The sequence below is a fragment of the Podarcis cretensis genome (assembly GCF_951804945.1).
Source record: "Podarcis cretensis genome assembly, chromosome: 9".
Classification (NCBI taxonomy): domain Eukaryota; kingdom Metazoa; phylum Chordata; class Lepidosauria; order Squamata; family Lacertidae; genus Podarcis; species Podarcis cretensis.
Genome location: NC_137178.1, coordinates 51,307,743 through 51,332,492, shown reverse-complemented (window position 1 = coordinate 51,332,492; position 24,750 = coordinate 51,307,743). Strand labels below are relative to the sequence as shown.

General features: G+C 37.8%; 1 protein-coding gene across 22 annotated transcripts in view; it reads right to left on the bottom strand.

The window, feature by feature from the left end:
• TENM3 (teneurin transmembrane protein 3) overlaps nucleotides 1-24,750 on the bottom strand; it is a 1,288,912-nt gene that overhangs the window by 524,651 nt on the left and 739,511 nt on the right. For 2 of the 22 annotated variants that reach the window (XM_079991317.1, XM_079991318.1), the window contains exon 1: nucleotides 9,853-9,963. The exons of the other annotated variants lie outside the window; for them this stretch is intronic. The gene's annotated coding sequence lies outside the window, so the exon portion shown is untranslated. Of the gene's footprint in view, nucleotides 1-9,852; nucleotides 9,964-24,750 lie in introns of those variants that run through there. 22 annotated transcript variants of the gene reach the window in all.

Here is a 24,750-nt window from a genome sequence, read left to right as displayed (position 1 = left end):
ATCCAAGAGATAAATATAAAAAGAAATAGCAAAACAACTATACAAAATGTCTAACTACTGTGTGACAAGCTGGGTAATTAGTGCTGAGCAGCATTAGCAACTGAAGGCTTGTATTGATTTTAATGAACTTAAAAGAGAACTTTGGTGAGTAATCAAATTACAACACATCACTGTACATGTTTGCAATGAGTTGATTAGATAAATGGGACCAGTTAATTCATGTTAATTATTCAAAATGAATAGAAGCACGTTCTGAATATGGCATTCAAAAATGTCAGAAAACTGAGTATATTTTGTATTCAGGTTCTGATACTCAAATGTGCACCTACTATGCCTGTTACAAGGGGAACATGCTTGTATAACCTGTGTGGTTTTCCTTCAAAATAACCATTAGGCAATGGCTTCATATTTTCTTTTCATATTTTGTATAAATATTGTCCTAGCCCTTTCCTAGTAGCATTTAATATTTTGAAGAGAAAAGGCAGGTATGCACCCTTGAGTCCTGCCTTATGTCTATTATTTGCATTAAGGTATAAAACCCACAGTACAAAATTTGGCTCTTGGGTTGTCTGTTGTGGTTATAAAGCTAGAAGAGAACAACAACAAAAATATTTAAGTCACTGTTCTGTTCAGATTTAGAATAATGCCCCTGAAACTGTGACTATCAGAAGCAGGAAACAATTGAGATAAAAATTCAGCAGCTAAAAATCATATTAAACAATAGAAAGGATTCAAGAATAACAGTAATAAGAATGCTGGAAATTATTGGGTTACTCTATCTCTGACATTGTTACAAGTTGACAGTCCACAGCAGGAAAGTGTTAACTGCCTTCAGTGGTATTATGTGTGTGGTGGTGTATGCAGTGATATTTAATTTATTTATTTCTATCTTGCTTTTTTATAATTCAAAAAGCCTAACACAAAACCCATAAAGCAGCAACCAATAAAATACATAAAACATTAGCATCAGCATTCTAAAACCTAACATGCACCAGGGAAAATTCACAAACTTAGCTTATTATCTTTCAGTGAATGCCTGTCTAAGAAGAAAAGTTTTCACCATCTTTCAAAAGACTTCTAGGAGGAGGCCTTGAAGGCAAGCTTGAAGGTAGAAATGGTTCTATAGGTAGTTCAGGGAACATGTTCCATTCCATCAATAAAAGACAGCATAGAAATAATGACATGAATGCTTGTGAGAAAACTTAATGTGGATGGAAAACTAACTGCATTGCTGAAGGAAAATCTGCTGCTGGTGGTCCTTATACTGAGGGATGGGGCCATTTTAAACACCCTTTTAGTTCAAATAGAATTAAGAGGTTGAATGTTATAATCTAATTGTATGCAAATTATGTACATCTGATTCTCTTTGTGTGGGTATCGCTCCAAGTGTAAATGCAATGTGAAAGGAATAACATGAATGTTATGATGCCAATAAAGGGAGGGCAGCCTGCAGCCCCAAAGGAAGGAAGAATATGAGAAATGGGGCAGGGACTCTCCTGGGGCTTCCGGGGAAGCCTGCTGAATAGGGAGGGAGGGAGAGAAGGGAGTGTGAGAAAAATATAGTGAAGAGAGAGAGAAGGAGATTGTGGGGCAGGATACCCTTGCCTATCTTGGGTCTGCTCATACTCAGCTGGCTTCAACCCTACAAGCATGACAGATTCTTCCCTCAACAAAAGGAATATTCCTCTGCTGCAATGTATAAAAATGCAGATGTAGAGGTACCAGGTGTCAAATGATTAATTGTAAACTGGACTAACAAACACAAGCCACTTATACTGACTCATTCATGCACTTTGCCACTAAGATAATCTAAAAAGGGTTGGGACTACCTGCTTGCTCCACAAGGCATTGCTCACTGTACTAATCAGATTGGCCACTCCCTCTGCTAGATGTTAAAAGCCATGGAGGTTCTGCGTACATGCAACCAGCTAGACTTTATCAAGCACACTGTCCATATCCTACAGTGACAACAGAAACCTTCACACGCTTCCTGTCACTTTCAGCACCACCCAGTTTGCCCCAAACTCTCCCATCTCCATCCCCTCATAACTCATCCCAACCCCAAGATCCTGCTGCCATTTGTAGAGAAGAAGGAAATGAAAAGGACTGAGTCTTTTTCCCCCTTCACCCTGTAGAAACTTCCTTCTGTTGACAGTAGCATGGGATGAAGCCATTCTCCCCTTTGTTCCCCTCTCCTCAGTGAGTGGCAATGGCAGTGGAATCCTGAGATTGGGGTGAGCTGTGGTGGAACAGGGAGTTTGAGGCAAAATGTAGGGGGTGAGAATGACAACAGGATGCAGGGTTGAAGGAGTTGAGAGGGGTTAGAAGAGCTGGCTGAGGTGTAAAGAAAAGAGGTTTGGGAAGTGGCTGGAGGGTTTGGTGGGGATAGAGGTAGGTGGGATTGGTGGCAGCTCCTAATAAATAAACAATTGCCTGGTTTTGCTAATGAAAATTGACTTTTCAACTCCTTCAAGATTTGCAATGCAGCCACTAATTAACAAGGTTAAAAGAATAGTTTAAAATTTTTGTTAGTGACCAGAAAACAACTCACTGAGCTTTTCTATTAATGACTCATCTCATGAATATTTTTGTAGTGTTCCTGCATTGAAATCAAAATTTCAGTTTATTGAAGACAGTCCTTAAATGGCTTTGCTGTGCTGCATTTGCTAAACAGGGTTTCACAATTCTGTATACCTTTAACATGTCATTTTACATGTGGTCACAACCCAAAATATATTGCAAAGCAATGAGAAAAGAGAGAAAAACTACAGACTAAATATATGCTGCCTCAAAGGCAAGTTTATTACAGCAGTCTATTATAGAATGAACAGCATCACATTTGAAGTGTGCTGACTAGTCAAAGTACTTTTTGGATACTACTTCTACAGATTTCTAGTTACCAAATTTCATTCACGGTTGCTCAGGAGAACATTCTTTCCATCATAGGAAAGGAAATATAGTATAAGTCAGCCCCCATGAGGAATGTCAAGCACAATACTAAAAACAAAGCAAAAACTGAGAATAAAAACTGAATCCAATAAAAATTCTAGATGAAATGAAATATGGCAACCTATGTCTGAGTGACACGAGGTTTATGAGGAAAGTAAAAATCTTACAATAAAAGTACAGTTAATAAAAACCAGAAATGATAATGTAGATTTTATGGCAACAGATTTTTGTTTTAGAACGCTGCATTTGGATTTTTCACTTTAGAAGCTTTGAAAACTGAGGTAGGTACAACTAATAAATTGAGATGTGTGATACTCTTCTATCTAAAATAGATTTAATACATAAACATGGATAGGGTGTCTGACAATATATCAATCTGCTGCTTCCTTTGTTGTAAATGGAGTGTAATAGATGTGAATATATAGAGCCGAATAAAATAAAAATCATAGCGGCACTTTGGACTATTTACTAATTCATTGCCACATATTGTTGACATATGTTTTAAAATTAAAAGCAGCAGATTCATCTTTTTGTTCCTCCGAGAACTGCATCACTTTCAGATCTACTTGGCAATGCAAGCCTAAAGCAATAACTGTGGGAAGAAAATGCTGCAGGGATCTCCTACAGAACATTACTCTGTGCAATGTAGTATTTGCACTAAAAGGGTATCAGTGGATGAAAACACAGACTAGACCTTAATGCTAAATTTTGGAACAACAAAAATCCCACTTCAATTAGTTTTCCAGTGATTTACAGGTATTGCTTTACTGGCAGTGTGCACTCATAAGTGATGAACCCTTTGTTAAATAGCCACCAGCATGCAACCACGATGAAGTTTCATAAGTTGCAAAACTGTCTGCTTCTGAAAAATTAGGACACAATTATTAAAGGGAAGATGAGTTCGGAGTTAAAATTGCTTGTACTTGTAACTACAGTGGTACCTCGGGTTAAGAACTTAGTTCTTAACCTGAAGCACCACTTTAGCTAATGGGGCCTCCTGCTGCCACTGCATCGCCGCCGCACTGCCGGAGCCCGATTTCTGTTCTCATCCTGAAGCAAAGTTCTTAACCCGAGGTAATATTTCTGGGTTAACGGAGTCTGTAACCTGAAGTGTCTGTAAACTGAAGCGTCTGTAACCCTAGGTACCACTGTATTTCTGATTGTTTATTGATTTTGTTGCAATCTTATTTGAAAAAGGTACAGTTTTTATACATGTATATTGTGTTTTTTCCCAGTCCGCTATTGCTGTCTTGAAAATGCTATACTTTATCTGATAGACCAAATAAACTGAATCATCATCATGAGTGTTTGCATAATCTTTGGTGCCCTATAAACACCCAACTTTGAGCAAGTGGACCTACACTCATGCAACAAGACTTCCCTTTCCTCTCTGCCTCCCACATTTTCTCCAAACCTGCTGAAGAGAATCCTCATACCGTTTGGAAGCATGGGGGGGGGCACTGTAGGAGAGGATGAAGAAATCCCATTTAAGCAGCAGAAGTCAATCTGTCAGGTGTCAGGTGACTCAACTGCAAAAAGGAAGAATAGCGAGCACACTCTAGGAGGACTTCTGTTACGGTATTTTTTTTCATCCTTTGCAGCCATGGCTTGAATTCAAGCTGCGGCTGCAAAGAAAGAATTGAGAGAGCACTCCATGTGTGCTCCCGATTCTTCCTTTGCGTTGAGCCGGCACCTTTTTCTATTGCTCTGCAAGGCATCATAAAAAGGTGCAAAATTCAAAAAGTGTATGCTTCTTCCTTTAACCACAGCTTGAAGTTTCCAGAAGCGGAAGACAGGTAAGGTGAGCATGATTTGCCCAAAATGACCTGGTGAGCCAACCTCTAAAGCCTGTCAGACCTAATTAGGCCCCCAGGCCAGAGCTTCTCCACCACTGTCTTACGGGATGAGCCCAAATGATTTCTGTAACTTTTAAATGACCTTTGACTTTTATTGTGGGAAGGGAAATGAAAGAAAGCACTCTTGCTACTATTAACTGAAAAATATTTGATATTTTCCTATCATAAATAGGATACATACAGTAAATTCAATTTATTTTTATTGGGTAATAAACCATCTAATTAAGTAAACCGCTCATCAAATATGAGCAAGTTCCTTGTTCAGTGACTGTAATTTGAAGAAAAATGTTAATAATTGAATGTATCGTACTATAATTATTATTATTAAAACCAAACAAATATCATTTGTACTCATTTGGAGGAACCATAAAGAATGCAGTACCTTAAGCTAAGTAAGCCAAGCAGTGGAATCTATGAAAAATTGTACGCCATTAATGTTCTGAACAGCACTAATTTGCTGTCAGATGTCAGAGCTATATGTACAAGACACCTCAATGATTTTTCTGGTGTACAAAGATTATATCTAAAGTAAATGAAACCATAAATATCAAATGAAGAGAGAGTTATATGATTTGAGTTTCTCAGCTGACATATTTGATTCTGTTTTTTGTTTCAGCAAACATAAATGTGCACAGAGATAGGAACAGAAAGTCAGATTTTAGAGAGAATAAGATGCAGATTAAGTATGCCATTTTGGAGCCATAACTGGACAAACGACAACCTCGGGGGGGAAATCTCGATTTCCATTAGACATCAGTTTGTAAAGATAGCCGTAGTGATTCTATCCAAGATGGAAAAGCTGGTATAATATGCATAGCCTTAGGAAACTAAAATACTAAAAGGCTGTATGTAAGCCATTGAGATAATTATTGAGGAAGTAGGCAGATGGGAGGGAAGATGAATTCTTACTAACTTTCAAAAGAGTAAAGGTGGGTGGCTTACCAGTGAAGTTTTTACTTAGATCGTGGGGGGTAGGGATTATAAATATTACTGTTTTTCCAGTGTTCCTCAAGAGGGTTGTAAATGCAGGCAGAATGGACACAGCATGGAAAGAGCAAGAGTCTGCAGTGTCTATCGAGGACAGTTTCATGGGGTAAACTAAGTAAGATGTATCATTTTAGAAGGGAATTAACTGAAATTATGAGCAAAGCTAAAATAACTGAAATCCAGTATGTGTTCTATAGGTTTAGTAAGAAATTGTCAATTCCCTTTGCAAAATACACCTTATAAGTTCACTCCATTGTAGAAAGTACTTTAGTACTTGCGACAGATAGAAAATGACAACATTAAAACAAAATTCTTCAAGTTGTTGGAAAGAAAGGGCACAGTCTAGGCCAAGTTAAACCCATTTAATTCCTATTGACTTGGTTGGGAAAGTTAAGACTGTGCTTACCATATTTCCAATGTAAATCATTTTGACTTCATTGCCTACCTTCTTCCTAGTATATTTTTCCAGGTAGCAAACATTCCTGATTTTTCTAAAAATGGTTTTCAAAATAGCTGGTCTCGAAAGCTTAGAAAAGTTGCTACTGTAGTGGTATTTTTGGAAGTTCAAACATGAAAAATAGTGCAACACATCAGCAATCTTTAGTTCTGTAAAACATGTACAGTGGTACCTTGGGTTACAAACACTTCAGGTTACAGATTCCTCTAACCTGGAAGTAGTACCTTGGGTTAATAACTTTACCTCAGGATGAGAACAGAAATCGCGCGCTAGCAGCAGCGGGAGGCCCCGTTAGCTAAAGTGGTATCTCAGATTAAGAACGGTTTCAGATTAAGAATGTACCTCCAGAACGAATTAAGTTCGTAACCAGAGGTACCGCTGTATTTTATTCCATGTAGTGCTGAAGTTTAGAATTACATGGTTCAGAATACGAAACTGTCCAGTTGACAGTTATACCACAAATCAAGCACCACTTCCCCTAGAGGTTCTTCAGCTTGGAATGCAGAATTAGATTCCAAGCAGACCAGGTGCTAAAAGCTAGCTGCCTTTTCGGCACATGTTCAAAAGTTCTTTAATATCCTAACTGTCTCTCTCCTCACCTTCTCCCCACTCCACTGGTTATTGTAAAGTAGTATTAAACTATATGAACTATTAACTGAGCTGCTTTGTAGGCGAACACATAGAAGCACTTTAATATTAACCACTTACCCTAACTGAAAATCTCTTTGATGGATGTGAACTAAGAATCCTATGCAACCGCACAGTCAAAAGTTTAGGGAGTATCTTCTGTATTTGGGTCAATTCTCTTGTCTTTTGCAAACATGAAATGGGACCTTTATTTCCTCCCATCTATAGCATCAATTGTTCTGGATCTACTTTGGGAAGGAGGATAGTTTATAAGCCGTTCTCTATTGATACTGAAAACAATTTCCAAGATGCAAAACTTAGGTCTATTGAATATGACTTCATTGGATTTCCCCTATAACTATTGATTTTTCCAAGATACACAAACATAAATCACATAGGGTTTTGTAGAAGGCACTTCCATTAGCAGAAGGAATTCTTCCATCAGAGAAAGGGAACCTTTGTATGAGACCTCTAGAAAAGGCCAGTGAAGGCAATACTCTTTTTTCCAATTATGTTCCTGGAAATTATACCAAGTCATGACATAGTGTTGTTCCTACTGGGTCATTATCTTGCTAGTAAGGAACAGTGAGGAAATAAATAAAACCTTGCTGCCTCATCCATAAAAACAAGTCCCCTGATCCCAAAAATTATTAGAATACAACCAACCATACTGAAGTCACTAAAAATTGTTCCCTCCCTTTTGCAGGAGCCAAGTGGTCCCATTAAAGTGATGGGTCTAACAATAATATTTCCCTCCAGTAAAGAATTAGGGAAAATCAAAGAATAAGGGTAAGAAGTTTTGGGAATGAGAATACAAACACCCCACAATAGGGAATAGTGTTTGACTGTAGCTTGAAATTGCTACGTTGCAACATTGCCCTTCTAGGCTAGACTGTCTGGTGCAAGATTTTCCCCTTCCAATGAGTTTCAGCTTTGTTGTTCTGCACAGAACAGGGGGCATTCTGGCTCTATCTATTACTTTTCAGTCCCCACATAGGTTTTCATTTCTAATGGGCTTTCAATTATTATTGTTCACTTCTACATCTGGCATATCTATTCTGACATCTTCTTCCCTGCTCACTAGCAGCAGCCTGTTCCTCCTGGCTGTTTGCCTCTCTAGCTGCCATGCCTTTCTGGTGATGAAACTTTTTTAAAAAAAAAAGCTTTCCACAGTAGGATGCCTGTTAGCTCTGACTTAAAGTAGAGAATAAGCACCTGCAATAACTCTTTAGCTGACAGACATTAAAGAAATTTGGTGACAGTTAGGCAAAGTACAAGATTAAAAAAATCCTGAAGGAAAACCAACAGTGTCAATTAATAACTATAAATAATAGCTAGTTTATTAATTTATCCATAATTCCTGAGTTTCTGGCCTTTCCTGTTGGGATGTAGGCTCCTTGAGTAAATATCACAGAATGAGTAAGACCAATTCATAATATGCTAATCATTAATTTATGAATCTTTCATCTTTTTCTTATGCAAGACTTCTATCACTTCATGTTTTTGGAAATCATACAGAATGCACATCTTACGCAAAACTCAAGCTGATTATTGGAAGACTTAACTGAATTTTCTGTTCTGATCATAACAGGTTGTTGTCAAATCATTATTGCGAAGATGAAATATTATTCTCAGGTATGAAATTGTTATGAAAATGCAAAGCAAACAGTTAAAAAAATGCAGTGAAGTGAGGTCTATCGTGCTTAGGAGAAAAACAACTGCAGGTCTTAAGTTAGTCATCGAGTGCCCTTTCTGAGTTGCAGCTGGTGGAAAATTAACTGGTGTAAATTAAGCCAGCAAAATTTATACCAGATCCAAACCCTATTCAGCGACAGAGCTGATGCAGTTGCTCTACCTAAGCCTGGCAGACGGAAAGCAAGCCTTTAAAATATTGTTTTATGCCAGGCTATCATGTAACTCAGCTAAACCGACTTAGGATTCTGCCTAAGTCCCCCTTTTCTGTTCCCATCCCCACCACACCCCTAGAACAGGCTTATGCCAGCTTTGGCAGAGCCAGGATGAGCAACTTATGCCAATGTCAAGTTATGTCAGCTAGGATGGGGTTCGGAACTGAGTACCTCAGCTGGCTGAAATAGAGATCACAGTAGATGCCCCCTTAAGGATAAAACAACTGTCTTCTTTTTGTGTTTCCTATTATTTACTCTTACATTGGTTATCAAATAGTTTCCTTTCTGGAAAAGATCTTTCTTCTTTGGTTTCAAGAGTGGGTTATAAATATAAGGTTCTGATTTATATTAAGTTATTATTATTTTAACCATTTCTAGAACTGTTTTCATTATAAAAGGTTTCAATGAATTTTACAATGGGGAAAAAACAACTATAAAATGCATACAATACAATATTTTTTTTTAAAAAAAATCACAATTCATAAATAGCAACTATCCAGGAAAAACCTGAATGATGGTTCCAAATTTTTACCAACGAAACTCCATGCTAGATTCTGGGGTTCCAAAATATCTGGTCTTGTTTCCAAACTAGAGCTAAATCTTCCACTTTTCTGCTTATATTTCTGAATTTTGGAAAGAACACTGTTTATGGTCTGTCCTAAGTCCATCAAATTTATTGTCTGAGTCAAAAGACTCAAAACCTCATTAATTAAAGTAACTGTCCCATTAAAGACATGAAAGGGCAATGTTAACTAGATTTTCCTGCATCAAATTTATTGTGTCTGCCTGTGAGTTTATCAATTGTGATCAGAAAAGAATGTGGCCAGCTTGTAGCTCTAGGCCAGTAGTGGATGTGGTAGCTTAAATCACTCACAGCAGCTTCAGCCACTCCTGTCTGGGGTTTGCTGGGACTTGGCTGTCTGTACTGGCAAGGGGTGCTGCATACTGCAGCAAGATGGTGAAAGCACTCGAATGTGCCAGAGAAAATTAGACTGATACATAGCTGTCAACTTTCAGATTTGAAAATAAGGGATCAGCAGCCTTGAAAATAAGGGATCAGCAGCTTCACCTGTCCTGGGGAGCCTCGAAAATAAGGGATCAACAGCCTCACCTGTCCCAGGGACAGTCTACGGGATATCTAACAATCTGGGATAGCAGCTGGAAGCAGCAGGAAACGGCACTGGAATAAGGGAATTTCCCGAAAAAAAAGGGAAGGTTGACAGCTGTGGACTGATATCAAGAATTATGTCTAATAATTATGTGTCAGCTTACATTTTTCTAAGTTCTTCAGTTACTGATTTGCCCCTCAACTCACTTTTATTAAAATGCCTTTCTCCTCTCATTTTTATTTAATTTATTAATCTATTTCTTTGAAGAGCCTTAACTTTATTTATATTCTAAGTCCAAAGATAAAAGAAACACAGAATGGTGAAGAATGTGGACTACAAACAGAATATTCAGGTATCTTCTTTTTAATTTTATTTTAAGATGTTTAATCGGCAGCAAAGTTTCAGTTTGCTAATTTTCAGCACACAACTCTATGGCTAAAATCACTGCAGTCTGAATGTGATTGTGTTGCAGTTTTAAATACGTTATCATGGAATCAGACTACTGAAAGTGACCTCAACTCGCTGCTTATGTAGGATATCCATTACTACAGCATTCCTGATAGGTGGCCATCCAGCCTCTGCTTAAAAATCTCTAATGAAAGAAAGTACCTCATCTCCCATGGCAGTCTATTTATTTTACATCTATTTCACTAACAGAAAAGCAATACAGAAATTATTATCTCGGAGGATGTAATGGATTGGAATGATGGGTCAAATAATTGTTTAAAAGTTAGAATTTGTGGAGCAAGTTCTCCACTGATATGTGTGAGCTGCATTTTAACAGTGTCTTGCAATCTTGGAAAAACAGAAGCTGTGTTAAAACTCAGTGTATGTAATATTTGGGATCCCCCTTCATATTTTTCTAGAGCAGTCCTAGAATACCAGAATCTAAAATAGTTTCTGAGTCTTCCGGGATCTTTCATGAATGCTGTCCAAAGAAAGATAGTCCTGACTTAAGATCCTACGTATGCAATAGTAAATGGAGCTGTTTAGCCTTGAGTGAGGGACTCAGCAATTTTTGACAGTATTCAGGTGTAACTCTCGGTTCTTACATTCTTCTAAGACAAGCTATGTTTTACAACTGTTAATATACATTTTTTCCATAGGTGTACCTTTTGAAAGATGACGAGATTGAAAGGCACAATGTTCCTTAAAAGTGGTCAATAAGAAATATTAAGTTTCAGTATACAAATAATGAATGATAACTACATATTTTACTGATCAGTCTGGAAAAAATATTGTGTCCACTCTTAAAGACTATAGTATTATTTTTTAAAAAACAAACGATAGCTGTTTCACTCAAATGACAATAGGAGGACTTTGCCTGCAAACAGAGTTTAAGAAAAGATTGCTATTTTCAAGTGTGCTTAAATATGGGATTTGGTTAAAGAAGAAGTAACCCTTATTCCTCTATATAAGTCACTTACTCATATGGGGATTTTACATACACAAAAATGTATAATTAGCAAGTCAGGAACTTCACCTTCATAAGTCTGTTAATCAGTCACAGAGCCTACTTTGCTATGATAAAATAACACAATTTGGTGCTTTAAAGCACATAATCTCAATGTCCACTTACAGCATGTCAGAAATTTAATATTATCACACTTTTCTTCATAATATTTTCCATGGAAGTATCTGTTTCCCATTATCAAAGTATAAGGTAATTTACTACAGTCTGATAATACTAACTGGAGTGCATTGAAAAAATGTATTCCAAATAATGAGCTTATCATTTACATTCCCAAATGACATCTCTTCCATGCCTGTCTTGTGGGAGAACCTGATCAGGAAAGGGAGGGGAGGAGTTTAAAAAAAGAAAGAGTTATGTGAAAAGTAAATTAAGGACTGACACTGTGCCAAATATCAATCACAGACAGCAGTGCACTAACAATGAACTAAAGCTAGCAAGCTGTGGTCTTAAAATCACAAGAAGGATTCTTATTACACTAAGTTACTTTGGCTAATACAGCCATGAACATGCATCCAAATTCTTGCCATTTTGAAAGCTTCACATTGGTAATTAGCCAGAGCTGGATTGAGTTGCATTAGCAGAGTAGATTGCATCACTTTCATCCATAGAAAAGGAAGTCACATTCAAGAGAAAACAACACCTCATTCTGCAACCCAGTTAAGGCTGCACTTCTAAGCACATGATCTGGGAGTCAGGTCCACTGAACTCAGTGGGGCTTGCTTCTGAGTAGGTATGCACAGAACTGCATTGTAAATCAAACTTCTTAGATTTAAGCCAGTTCAGTCCCATTGGCATAAATGAGACAAACAATGCAATCCTCCATTCATTTAATCAGAAACAAATCAGTTAATTTCCAAAACACTTGTTAACCTATGAACACTTACACGGAAGTAAAATGCAGTCAAACAAAGGGGAATGACTTTCAAGGAATGTATATTGAACCAATAAATTTAATGCCTTATCTCTGCTTTACTGCGGCTGGATCTACACTGATCTAAAAAAAAAAAGCTAAGAAAAAAATGTTATATAGCTCTCAATGCAATTTTCTATTGAATGCTGTACTAGCGCCTCCTGTTGTCACTTTTTATAAAACATTTATAACGTTATAACTCACCAGTACTGTATAGATTAGTCCTATGTTGCAAAACAGCTTCAACAATACAACAATGCTTTGTTTTCTAACTTAAAGCACTATCAGCTTTGTTGTGATATAATGCCAACATGTTGATATGCTGATCACTGTAAATTATGTGAATTAATTTTTCTCCTGCTTTTCAAAAAATGACCAGAACAGAACTCAATATAAGTTATATAATAAAGTATATCTCATTTGTCAAAAATAGAAATAAAACCTGCTCTGAGTATATGGCTCAGAGTATATGCTATGAGTATATGGTATATGTAAATACATAAACAAGGCTGCCATCTTATACACTGACCTAGGAATAATCCAACTGAAGTGAATGAGACTTACTTTTGAGTAAACATGAATAGAATAGTGCTGGAAGCACAGCAAGAAAAAATTGGCAAAACAACTCTGACCAGTTTCCAAATTCTTCTCTTCCTTTGATTTCTCCTGAAGTATGAATCAAGTACCCAAAACAGATTATCAGGCAAAAGTAATTATTCTATTTAGCAATAGGAAATGTGATAATAGAACTGCAATGCCCTTCTATCTGAATAAAAAGTATATGCCTTAAATAGTATGAAAACTTAATAATATTAGGAATTTAGGTGGGATCCCTAAACTTCACATTCAAAGGAAGAAATAGGAATATATTTCATATAATCTACAACTGCTCATTGGTTTTCTATAAGATCTCCAAATGCGAGAAACAGGGAGGGAACCCTATACTGTTTCTTTGGTCAAGCATGGGAACTGGTCAGGTTCATCCCATTTCCTAATGGAAAAAATGTTCCATTTAATTGACTTAAGATTATTGTTCTTTTGTGCATTAATGCATCATTCATTATCATGTATGTACACAGAGTAACAGCCACCTCAAATGACATTTTCTGAATGCAACATATTCAGAGTATGCAACATATAGGGCTGGATGTGAGGAGAACACATAGAAACTAATATGCAGATGGGGCACCCTTTACAGAATCATTTGAATGTATATCATCTGGACATATGGGTTGCCATATGTCCTCTTTTTCCAGGACACATCCTCTTTTTCATGGGTATACAAGAATCATCATAGAGATCCATAGTTAAAAGTTGAAGTCGGCAAATGTGTCCTCTTTTTTGCTCTTCAGAATATGGCAACAATAGGAGCCCTCACATCCACTTTATGCGTTTCAAACACAAATTTATATTTTAAATGTAAAAGGTCCAAGGGTGTGTGATGTTTCTTTTAAACCATGGACAGCCTGGGGCATTTTGCTATTATTGTTAAAATGTTAAAAGAGTGCTTCTGTCCAGTTTAGGGTTTCCAGTTCAGCAACTTAGATAACTACTTTGCATTTAACCCCCCAATGAAGTTGATGTGGGGTGGGTAGTAGTATTTTGCCAGCATAGGTGAGTGATATAGAAATATAGAAATACTTTATTGTCATTGTACCACTTGTTTACAGTGAGATTAAACGAGCCCCCTACCCCCCAATCTCTCAGTCTTTGTTATACTCTGTGTGCTGTCCTACGACCACCAACCCCGAACATCAGCTGCAATCTTGCTGTCTTCCATTCAGCAGCGTCACGGCCCATGGATAGAAACTGTTCTTTAACCTGTTGATGTGGCTTATAATGCTTCTATATCTCCTGCCCGAGGGCAGGAGATTAAAAAGGTGCTGGCCAGGCTGTGAGTCATCCCTGAGAATGTTCTTCGCTCTTCTGAGGCAACGGTCTCCTGCAATGACATCTAGCAGACTCAGGGGATAGCCCATGATATTGTGTGCTGTCTTCACCACCCTCTGTAGGGACTTTCTGTCCATGGCTGTCAAATCAGCATACCACACCGTAATACAGTATGAGAGAACACTTTCTATTGTGGACCGATAGAAGGAAATCATCAGTTGCTGTCCAACATTGTTCTTTTGCAAGACCCTAAGGAAATGAAGTCTCTGTTGGGCCTTCCTAACCACCTGGGTAGACCTCAACATCCTGACTAGTCAGTAATGATAAGAGACAGAATTGGTGACAATGATGGCCATGACTGTACAGTTGTTTACTGAGCAGCAGTATTCTTCAATGACTGCTGACATCAGTACCCATAAATCTCTAGTGCCCAGTAGTCAATTGCATACCACCAAATTTATGGGTAGCCATAAATTTGACACCTAATCACCTTTTAAAGCCATGTAACGTATCAGCATTCTTGTCAACAAGTCAGCATCCAGAGATTCAGAACACACTGCGCTCATTGGACTATTCTGGGATTCCCTCTTGCCTTAGGGATTTTTCCTAAAGATATTTTGTACTTCTGTAATTTTTTAGTCTGCTAATGCCTCTATGTTGTGCCTGTGGCTGTTTCTGTTTTGACTGCATAAGCATAGGAACTCAAACAATTGAATCCATCTGATAATATAATATGATTCCAGGTACAAAGTAATTGACCCTTTGTTTTAGTATGTATAAAACTAGAACAAAATTTGTGCAGCAGCATGAATGCTTTGTAAAACAATGGGCAGTGCATTCCATAGACCAGTTTCTAATGTTATAGAAGAATGCAAGCCTGATTTAGAATGGAAACAGAATATACTTAAATTTAACATTTCCACATGTTGAGGAAGAAGGATGTACTACAATTTATGATGATCAAAAAGCCTATAATTATTTACTGATAACAGGATATTAACTGAGATCAGTAAATCATCTTTCCAAAGATAAACAAAAGCTACAGTAGTAGAAAAAAAAACAATTCTGTAACAGTCGTATATGCTGTAGTTTATTGGACAATAATAATTTTGTTAAGCACCACTTAGCTGAATGAAATTCAAAGACCTCAAAGATCCCAAAGTGAATAAGCATAGAGTTCATTTGCAATCCATAGACTTCTTATTGATTGAAGTGTGATACAAAGAGCTTCCAGTGGTATATTGATGCAAATATGAATGGAAGCAAATTTGTATGTTATTCTACATAGATTCAAAAATGTAACTAATGCTGCTACGAAGGCTTAAGCTTAGAAAGGAGAGCAGGAAGACACACACTGGTTCTGGCCCAACATTACTGCACAAATTAGATGTGCCTTTTCTATTCCTGACCTTCTTGCATTTAGCAGGGAAGTCTGAAGGAGGCTTGTAAGCAGGTTCAGCGATGTGCTTACAAGCATCCACATAAAAGGAAAACCCAATAATGCAAAGTTTCTAATTGTGGGGCAGAATGCTGTTACAAGCCTGATTCATTTGGGCAGTAAAAGCAACAATGGGTTACCTAAACTGGGGGGGGGGGGGCTGAAGCAACATACAGTATTCTTCCTCCAGTTGGTTCCTTCTTTAGTAACTAAATACTTTCATAAAGATTGTTTCCATCCTGCCTCCTTTTCCAGTCACTCTTCCTTTGCTTGTCCTACTGTTAGGACCCCTTTGTTCTCTTGATCTCACAAGTCTTGAGATTGTGCTCAGAATGGCTTTGTTTACTTAGACTTATTTTATTTTATTCAACCACCAGTCTCACCTGACTATTTATTTCTGCATACTGCTGTAATGTATTTCCTATATTATAATACTACAGATTTCACATTCAATGTCGGACGGTTGGGTGTGGACTGGGTGCAACTGGCATGCACACACACCCCTTCTCCACGTTAAGCCCCCTTTTCAGAGCATGACTGGGCTTAGGTGTGGATCTAGCCCATTATATTTGATTTTTTCAACCGTAATGCATTTAGACATTAATAATCATTGCCAATTTGAAAAAAAACCCATATGATTTTGTTGTATGTCTAGGAATGGATATTACAGTTTGGCATAATAACTGGTTCATAAATTAGAGTGCTTTGTCAATAACAAATAATCTGTGGTTCTCTTGTGTTCTAAGTAATTTGGATTGCTTGGAGCCATGAGCCTGTTGAGTGGTCCCATTCATGAACAGTGAATGACGCATGACAGAGCTTCTCCTCATGCGGGATGAAGTTATCTCTGAAGAGCTGTGCTACACCAGAGGCAATTTCAATAAAAAAATTCATCTAGGCAATGGATTGTGTAGACATTGATTTGAAATAAATTGTGACTGATGATCAGTTGATGAGGATTTCCATAATCATCATGCCATCAGTAATTCTTCAGGGTAATGATACTTGTGTCACTGATATAACATTTTTTGTGTACTGGGGATTCAAGGCACATACTGAGATTTCTAAAAACTCTTATCCTTTAATATGTCAGTGAGATGGTAAAACTGAATATAACCTTTTAACAATCTATTGAGAACAGTAATAAATTACTTACAAAAATATTCTAAAGTGATCAACTTGTGCTTTCAGTATCTTAACATTTAACAAAATGTACTTTATCAAGATTGCTCAACATAGTTCACTGATGTACTTTAGAGAGAAATACTGCAACATGCTGGGCAAGCCAATCTTTAAAACAACAGGCACTTAACCCTAGAAAACTGTTAAACAATCTTGTACATGGCAAGACACTGTTTATTGCACAATATGAATCAGTTGCTTCAGAAAAGGACTGCCAATGGTCTATTATGGGTTTTGAAAGCATTTAATTTACTAGAAACTAGTTTTTATTAGGACTACTCTGCAGTACTTCTACCTCCATAATTATGACTTTTTAAGAAGTCAGTGCTTTCTTAACTACCATTCATACTGATCTGCCACGTTGAAATATCACAGGCATTTATACATCAGAAAATACATTTATTTTTGCCGCCCTGTTGTGAAGGTTAATGGTGGGTAACACTTTTAAACAGAAACTGGCATTAAACATCTATAAAACTAGACAAACTGATTAAAAATACAAGCCCCCTTCCACTGCTCTGGCTTAGTTCTAGATACCAAAGCCAGCCTCCAAAACAAAATCTTACAGAACTGAAGCTTTAGTGCACAGTCAGTGAGAACATCTCTCAAAGTATTCCAACTATTCAAGCTTTGTATATGAACAGTAAATTCAACAGCATGTTTTTGATGGATGGAATAGATTATGAGCCTGATATTGGTTTCAGTGTGATTTATGCACCATAAGGGGTTGCTTTATCATGTTTAGCCTTATGACAAGAAGCACACAATAGGTTTACTAAATCCCAGTCCCAATTACATAACAAAATGACAAGCAGTCATCATTGGTGAATGCAGAAGATCACTACCCTCAAGTGATAGCTGTACTAAAGAAAAATGTGATATTTAATCTTTTATTAAGGACATAGACAGAAGAGCTACCATACTTCACATATCCCCAGTTTGCATGTTGCTAGTGGAGCACAATGTGGCTTTCTTCATATAATCCTTTTGAAACTCCTCTGAGACAGGGGTGTAGTGGGGGTGCGCTAAGGAGGCCATCGCCCTGGGCACAGTTTTTTTTTGGGGGGGCGCGCATCAAGGCGCCCTGCCCAGTTGTGAGCTATTGCATCCTTCTCAGTGCCCTCCAGCTGGAGGGTGGCTGAAAAAGACACAAGCACGTGCTCTGGCCCCTGCGCCACTCAAAAAAGCAGCGCTGGACTTGCAGGGGCCAGGACACATGCCTGCCCACAGCGCCCCGTGAGCCCAGAATTGTTTTTGTGATCAGGCATGCGCCCTGCTTTGCAGCAGTGATGAGGGGGCACTGAGGTGGTCCACCCCAACCATGGCCCGTCACTATAGTGCACCCAAGATGTATACAAATTATTGTTCTTATTACAACTTATTTATGTGCTGTAAATATGTAAATAAATGGTCCCAAAGTGTTGAACACCATGTTAAAATAACAAAATATACTATGGAATACGATAAAATGCCATAAATCAATCGCCAGCAGAACAACTTAACGCAACAAAATTAGAATACAGGAGATCCAGAAGAAAACCTCTTGATCGTTTCCATCTTATTTGTGGGTACCATAAATTAAGGAGATGGGGGGAAAGCCATTTTTCTTGAGGTTATAAGGAAAAGCAGAATCTCAGATTTCCCCCCATAAAAACATATTGTGAGAAATTTTGGCTTAGCTCAGCTATAAAAGAAACACCTCAGCAACTCAGCTAGCCCACCTACACTTTAAAAAGGATTTTGTTAGGCAGGCTCTGCTCTATTTCTCACTTGAAAGAACATGATTTTTACCCTGCCAGTGATTGGAGCAGCCTTTTAGCTTGCAAAACCTAATTTGCAGTTACAGAACAGAAAAACAATCAGCAATTAGCAAACTAATAGCAAATTAAATATGAGAAAGCCCTTGGCTTTGACAGTTGGCAAAGGCACATTTAAACAAAGTTTTTGGAAATCATTGCTGGCACAAGAATTTGCCTCTAAGAACTTCATGCACAGACATCAGAACACTGGGTAAATATTTGGCTATTCTCCAAATGCTGGTTCATGATGGACCTATGTCAACTCTAAAAATCAGAAGAACTCTATCACTTAAAAGACTTCAGAAAAATCTCTTCAGAAAAGAGAATTATAGCACATACAGCGGTATCTCTGGTTGCATACACTTCAGGTTACATACGCTTCAGGTTACAGACTCCGCTAACCCAGAAATAGTAACCTCGGGTTAAGAACTTTGCTTCAGGATGAGAACAGAAATCGTGCTCCGGCAGCGCGGTGACAGCAGGAGGCCCCATTAGCTAAAGTGGTGCTTCAGGTTAAGAACAGTTTCAGGTTAAGAACAGACCTACGGAACGAATTAAGTACTTAACCAAGGTACCACTGTACCTATATTGAAAGGTGCTGACTGCAGAGTTAAAACTTATTCTAAAAATCAGAAAGCCTTTACCTGTACATTATAAATATGTTAGTTATGCTAGCCCTAATGCCACATTTTCATGAATCCTTAAGGCACAATTGTGACTCTTTAGAATGCTCCAGGGCTATCCAAAGAAAGAATGGATACAGTTGCAAGGAGCAGGATAACCTGGGAATCTATTTCATGAATTATTAATGCTCCTCAATTCTTAGGATGATGCTTAGTTTGAGGATTAAAATGGAAGACAATCAAGCTGCACTGCCAGATATTGGAATGAATGATACAGCCAGTTAGTGCCTATTAACGTGAAGAGACTTTAAATTTGATAATCTTTTTCATCTTTAACTCAGAACAAAGAACAGAGCAGTCAAAATCCTGTGATCTATACTAGAAAGAGACACCTGTGGCAATTGGGTCATGGAACTCTTACGGGTGCCAAGCATCCTTCACCCTCACCCTAATGCAATCAAAACAATACCCTGCCACTTTTTAATTGGCAAACGTCTACCACCAGCAGTCGTTTCAGAAAGTGGCGCTGCTATCTCCATCCATTTGTTCAACCAGAAATGTTGACCCCTCTGAATAGATACTTTATTTTGTTTCCTGAAAAGCATAAACCCTTGGAATCTCTGAAGTTTTGTGGGCTGGTGGTTTTTGGTGTATGATCTTGCTGTCCAACTCCTTCTCTCCTTCCAGCTTTGCAACCCAACTCCCTATGCTTCTACCCAATGGATGCCCTACTGTGTTAGACAGATGCCCTAACTTTTGATTTGGATTTAACCTGTGGTTGAGTATTCCCATTTCTCCATTTATCTCACCAGCTTAAGAACTGATAAAAAGCTCTGCCTCCCCCTTCTGTCTCTCACAACGTCTGCTCATGATGTACATTTCCCTCTTCTACCTCTTCTTCTCCCCAAGGCTCTGCCTTGTCTTTCTCTTCATCTTAACACACCTGCGGGTCATTGCTGCTCCCCTTCTCTTCCCTTCTGGGGAAGAGTCTTCAGAAGGTCTTCTGGACAGTCTTCAGAAGGTCATATATTGTGACTAATGATCGTGTAGTGTGATTTTGTCCCTAATTATCTTGAACAAGCTATTTTCTGGATCATTCTGAAGTTTTGGCTCCATTTCCCCTTTCTTGCAACCTTTAAGGAATGCTCCACTATTTTAGCCAAAATTCCTAAGTTATCCACATGGTGCCTCTGCTAATTTGGCAAATATGCTCCTAAATCAACTCAACAGACAGCAGCCTTTCCTTCAGCAGGAAAAAAAAGAGGTGTGGATGCAGAGGGAAGAGCAGCAGGCTAAATTTCACCTATTGTTTCAAAAGAGTGTGCTCCCCAAACATGGAAATGTATTCAGATGGAAATGTAACAGCATGGAGACAGATGTTGGAAAGCAGAGCACTGGCTGCCACCACTTAGGATTTGCCATGTGAAGGCAGTGAATTCCATAGGCTGCTGTAGAAAAAAATGGCAATGAAGAAAGTTCCACACTTACGGTACTTATAAGTAGTTGGAGTTCTAGGTTCTACATTACAGACTATGACATTTGAAAGTGGTATAAGTGTTTCAGTCCTTCGCAGGTTTGCCAAGTCATTAGATTAACTGTCTGTTTCAACTGATTTTAGCCTAGCAAAAAAGAAACATGTAGAACAGCCCAGAGTATTGAAAGAACTCTGCCTCAAAACTAAATTACAACACCTGTATTAGGAAGAAAAAATGTTACTGTGAATTTTTAGCTGAGCTTCTTTGCTTTTTGACAATAAGATTTAAAAACAAACAAAAAACCCTCTGATACACCAGAAATGGATCCTATAGTTTATTTATTAAGAGATTTTTAAACTGCCTCCCACAACAGTCTCAAGGCACTGTACAAAATCAGAAGTGTAATGCATAAATAAAAACAAAATACAATGTAAAATAAACGCAGCTGAAAGCAGGCAGGAATATAATAAATAAATCACATGTTGGAACTAAGTATATAACTATATATAGAATGCAAAAATATATATTTTAAAATTATAGTACACACAAACATACCAAAAACAGCTAACTACACTCCATAATCTTACCTCTCAGTATGTTTGTGTTTCTTGTTGCTTTAAAACAGACTAATGGCACAACACCAATGATTTTTCTCTGTATATGTCAGCTGATTCTAATGGCCTTTTTGGGGGGGAAATCTCAATGATCATTCACAAAAATGCCATCCCATCTATATCTGCATAACGTCACACAGCGAGTGAGGACTGGTGAAACTGAACATACATCAGTTTGAAGGATGACACCATATTCCATTAGCGTGCCTTTGGTTTGACTTTTTAAGTGGCTTTTAAAAACATTTTTGAATTTTTAAACACATTAAAGAAACACTATAATGCTTTCCAGAGTGCAAGTATGTAAAGTACATTTTTCTGTAACATAATTGAAATCTAATTAATCTTTTCCCCTGGAGACCTTTTAGAGTCAAGTGTGGTGACTATAATAGGAAGAGGACTCGGTTACAAGAGGCATTGCCCTTTACAAATATTTCATTCAAAGCCTCAATGGAATGTTGGAAATACATTTATGTGATTTAACTATGGACCAAATCAGTTAGTTGACCCTGCTGTATCTCAGTTTTACTACCTCTAAACAAACCATATGATTATTTACTTACCTAATTCACAAGCTATGTGATTGTTATAGGAACTGTACTTAACATTTTCTGGTTTAGCAGCCACTAAAATAAAGTGAGTAATGACTCTCAGTGTATGGGTTTATTTAATGAAACTGTCAGGCAACTCTGCAAATATATGCCTATCATGACCTAGCACTCACTTTTATGTTGAATTTCAAAATTTTTGATGTTTTGATATGGCCAAATAGGCATTACAAGGACTCCAATGGCTAGACCTCACCTATGGACTGGGAGTTGCCGCCGGGACATATGATACTGGTCCTAAAGGATCTACACTGACTCCCAATACGTTTCCGAGCACAATTCAAAGTGTTGGTGCTGATCTTTAAAGCCCTTAAATGGCCTTGGTCCAGTATACCTGAAGGAGCATCTCCACCCTCATCGTTCAGCCCCAACACTGAGATCCAGCTATAAGGGCCTTCTGGCGGTTCCCTCATTGCAAGAAGTGAAGTTACAGAGAACCAGGCATCGGGCCTACTTGGTAGTGGCACGCACCCTTTGGAACGCCCTCCCATCAGTGTCAAGGAGATAAATAACTATACAACTTTTAGAAGACATCTGAAGGCAGCCCTGTATAGGGAAGTTTTTAATGTTTGATGTTTTATTACGCTTTAATGTTTATTGGAAGCCACCCAGTGTGACTGGGGCAACCCAGTCAAATGGGCAGAGTACAAATAATAAAAAATATTATTACTATTACTATTACTATCACTACTGCTGCTGCTACTACTACAAAAGGCTGACATGCAGTGGCCTCCTTCAGACTGCAGTTGTGGAAGAGTGATTAAAGAAGACAAGAATTGGTGTCTGAATGGCACAGCAAGAGTGTTTGACTGTAGCACAGAGCATTTGGATTCTGCTTTAGGGCAAAATGTCTTGGGCCTGTACTAGTTTATTTTACTTTCCCTGAGTGGCTTACAAAAATCAATTTGAAGTCCTTGCTGTCAAGGCTGCAATGTGAAAGACATTGGAAAAAGAAGTGGAGAGAGAGGAGGCCAATCATCAGTTTTTAAAGTTACAGTTGTTATAACGACTAGCTGGGATGTAAGCAGTTCAGGTGACCTGATGGAATTGCTTTCACTAGGTACAGCTGAGGAGAGCCAAAGGCAGCTGGTCTCTCAGCATAGGCAATGGAATAGCTCTTCTCTCTTTGGTCAGCAGCCTGATGGAATAGCTGCCACTAGGTCTTAACAGCTTTAGGAGTTTTAAGGCATTGTAAAATTTTATAAGACGTGAGTAGGCAAATCAACCAACAAATAAAAAAAATACCATACAATGCCAAGTACAAATGCCAAGCTCTTGACACTGCACATACAATGCAGCAAACCCCTAACTAAAACCCATCTTCAGAATATGCTCCCGATAGTGTTTGTCAGTATGATGTGATTCTTTTAGTCATAATAATATGAATGTATAATATTTCAGTAAGTTTATTGATCCTGATACATATACTAGATCACATGACTAACAAATGAAACATGGTATAAAGTATGCAAAATAATAGTACATTAGCCTAAATAACACTAATAAATTGCAAAGCTTAGCATGAAATTGAAAATCACTAATGGAACACTGTGCAGTTTGTTGAAGCAATGAGCAGTCGAGGAATCATACATAATGTAGAAGTACAACTGCTAACAGCAGGCTTATGAAAGACAATTTAAACATATTTTTTATGGACAGGGGGAATTGATCTTTGAAGACATTCCTGAAGAGATTCCGCTTATCCCGAACAGCATCTTGGGAGAAGGTTCTGGTTTACCCCATGTATCAGATGCATATTTATAAGATACTCAGTAAGGACTTATTTAAATTACACATATGGCTACAGTGTACAAGCTTTAAGCAAAAAGGAAAAGGAAAAAGGGTGAAATATGTGTGCTCTAGCCATATTGAAAATTGGTATTATGTTAAATAGGTTATTCATGTTCCTATCATATGGTTCACAAAAGCAGAAATTGGAAGATAGAATCTTTATTTTTCTCTCTCCCTGCTTCTTATTGCCTAGTCCACAGCAGAACTGAGTCAAGTTGTGTTTTTAGCAAATTGACCAGTAGTGCTATCCAATGTATATTTTCTCACAAGTTGGGATGGACTGATCTGCCAATTTTAGTTTCTCTCAATTTCTCATTTTTCTAGTCTTAAACTTGGTGTGCCCCATTTCTGCATCAGTTTGGATTTTTTAAAAAAAGATATGCATTTTCATGCATATTTTTTCTAAAATATACATTTTGTATGCCATTTTGCATAGGCTACACACTATTACAAGCATTTTTCCTATAATAATAAATGTTGTACATTAATTTCATTATTACATGCATTTTTGTGTGTATTTTTTGGTTGAGACTTGCATTACCAAATCTGGAGAAGTGCAAATTTTGAATGATGTCTTTATTTTGGGTTGAGCATTTGCTGGTAATGGTAAATTAAGTAAGGTCACATTAAAATGTGAACTAATTTAACTTATTCTCTGCCTATATTGACAAATAAATCCAACTCGGTTCAATGAGACTTACTTCCAGGTAAGTGTGTGTATAGAATTGCAACCTTAAATGGCTTAAAGCATCCTAATTGTCAGATGTGATGAGCAACAATGGTCTCTGGTGGCTCACAAGTAATAATAGTTTGCCTTGCTCAGCTAATAAAGTGGTAATTTGAATAATGAAACACATGATTTAACTGTATCACCTGAATGAGACACAGATACCTTGTTCACACACTACTCATGTGTTGGGTCCCACTTTTAGCCCTGCTCCTGACTTCTTATATTTTTCTTTTGTCAACCATTTGCTGTGCATAGTTGTATGAGAAGACCTGGGAGCACTTGCTTATTAGTAGGTGCTTTGCTGGATTGGAACACCCACATAATCAG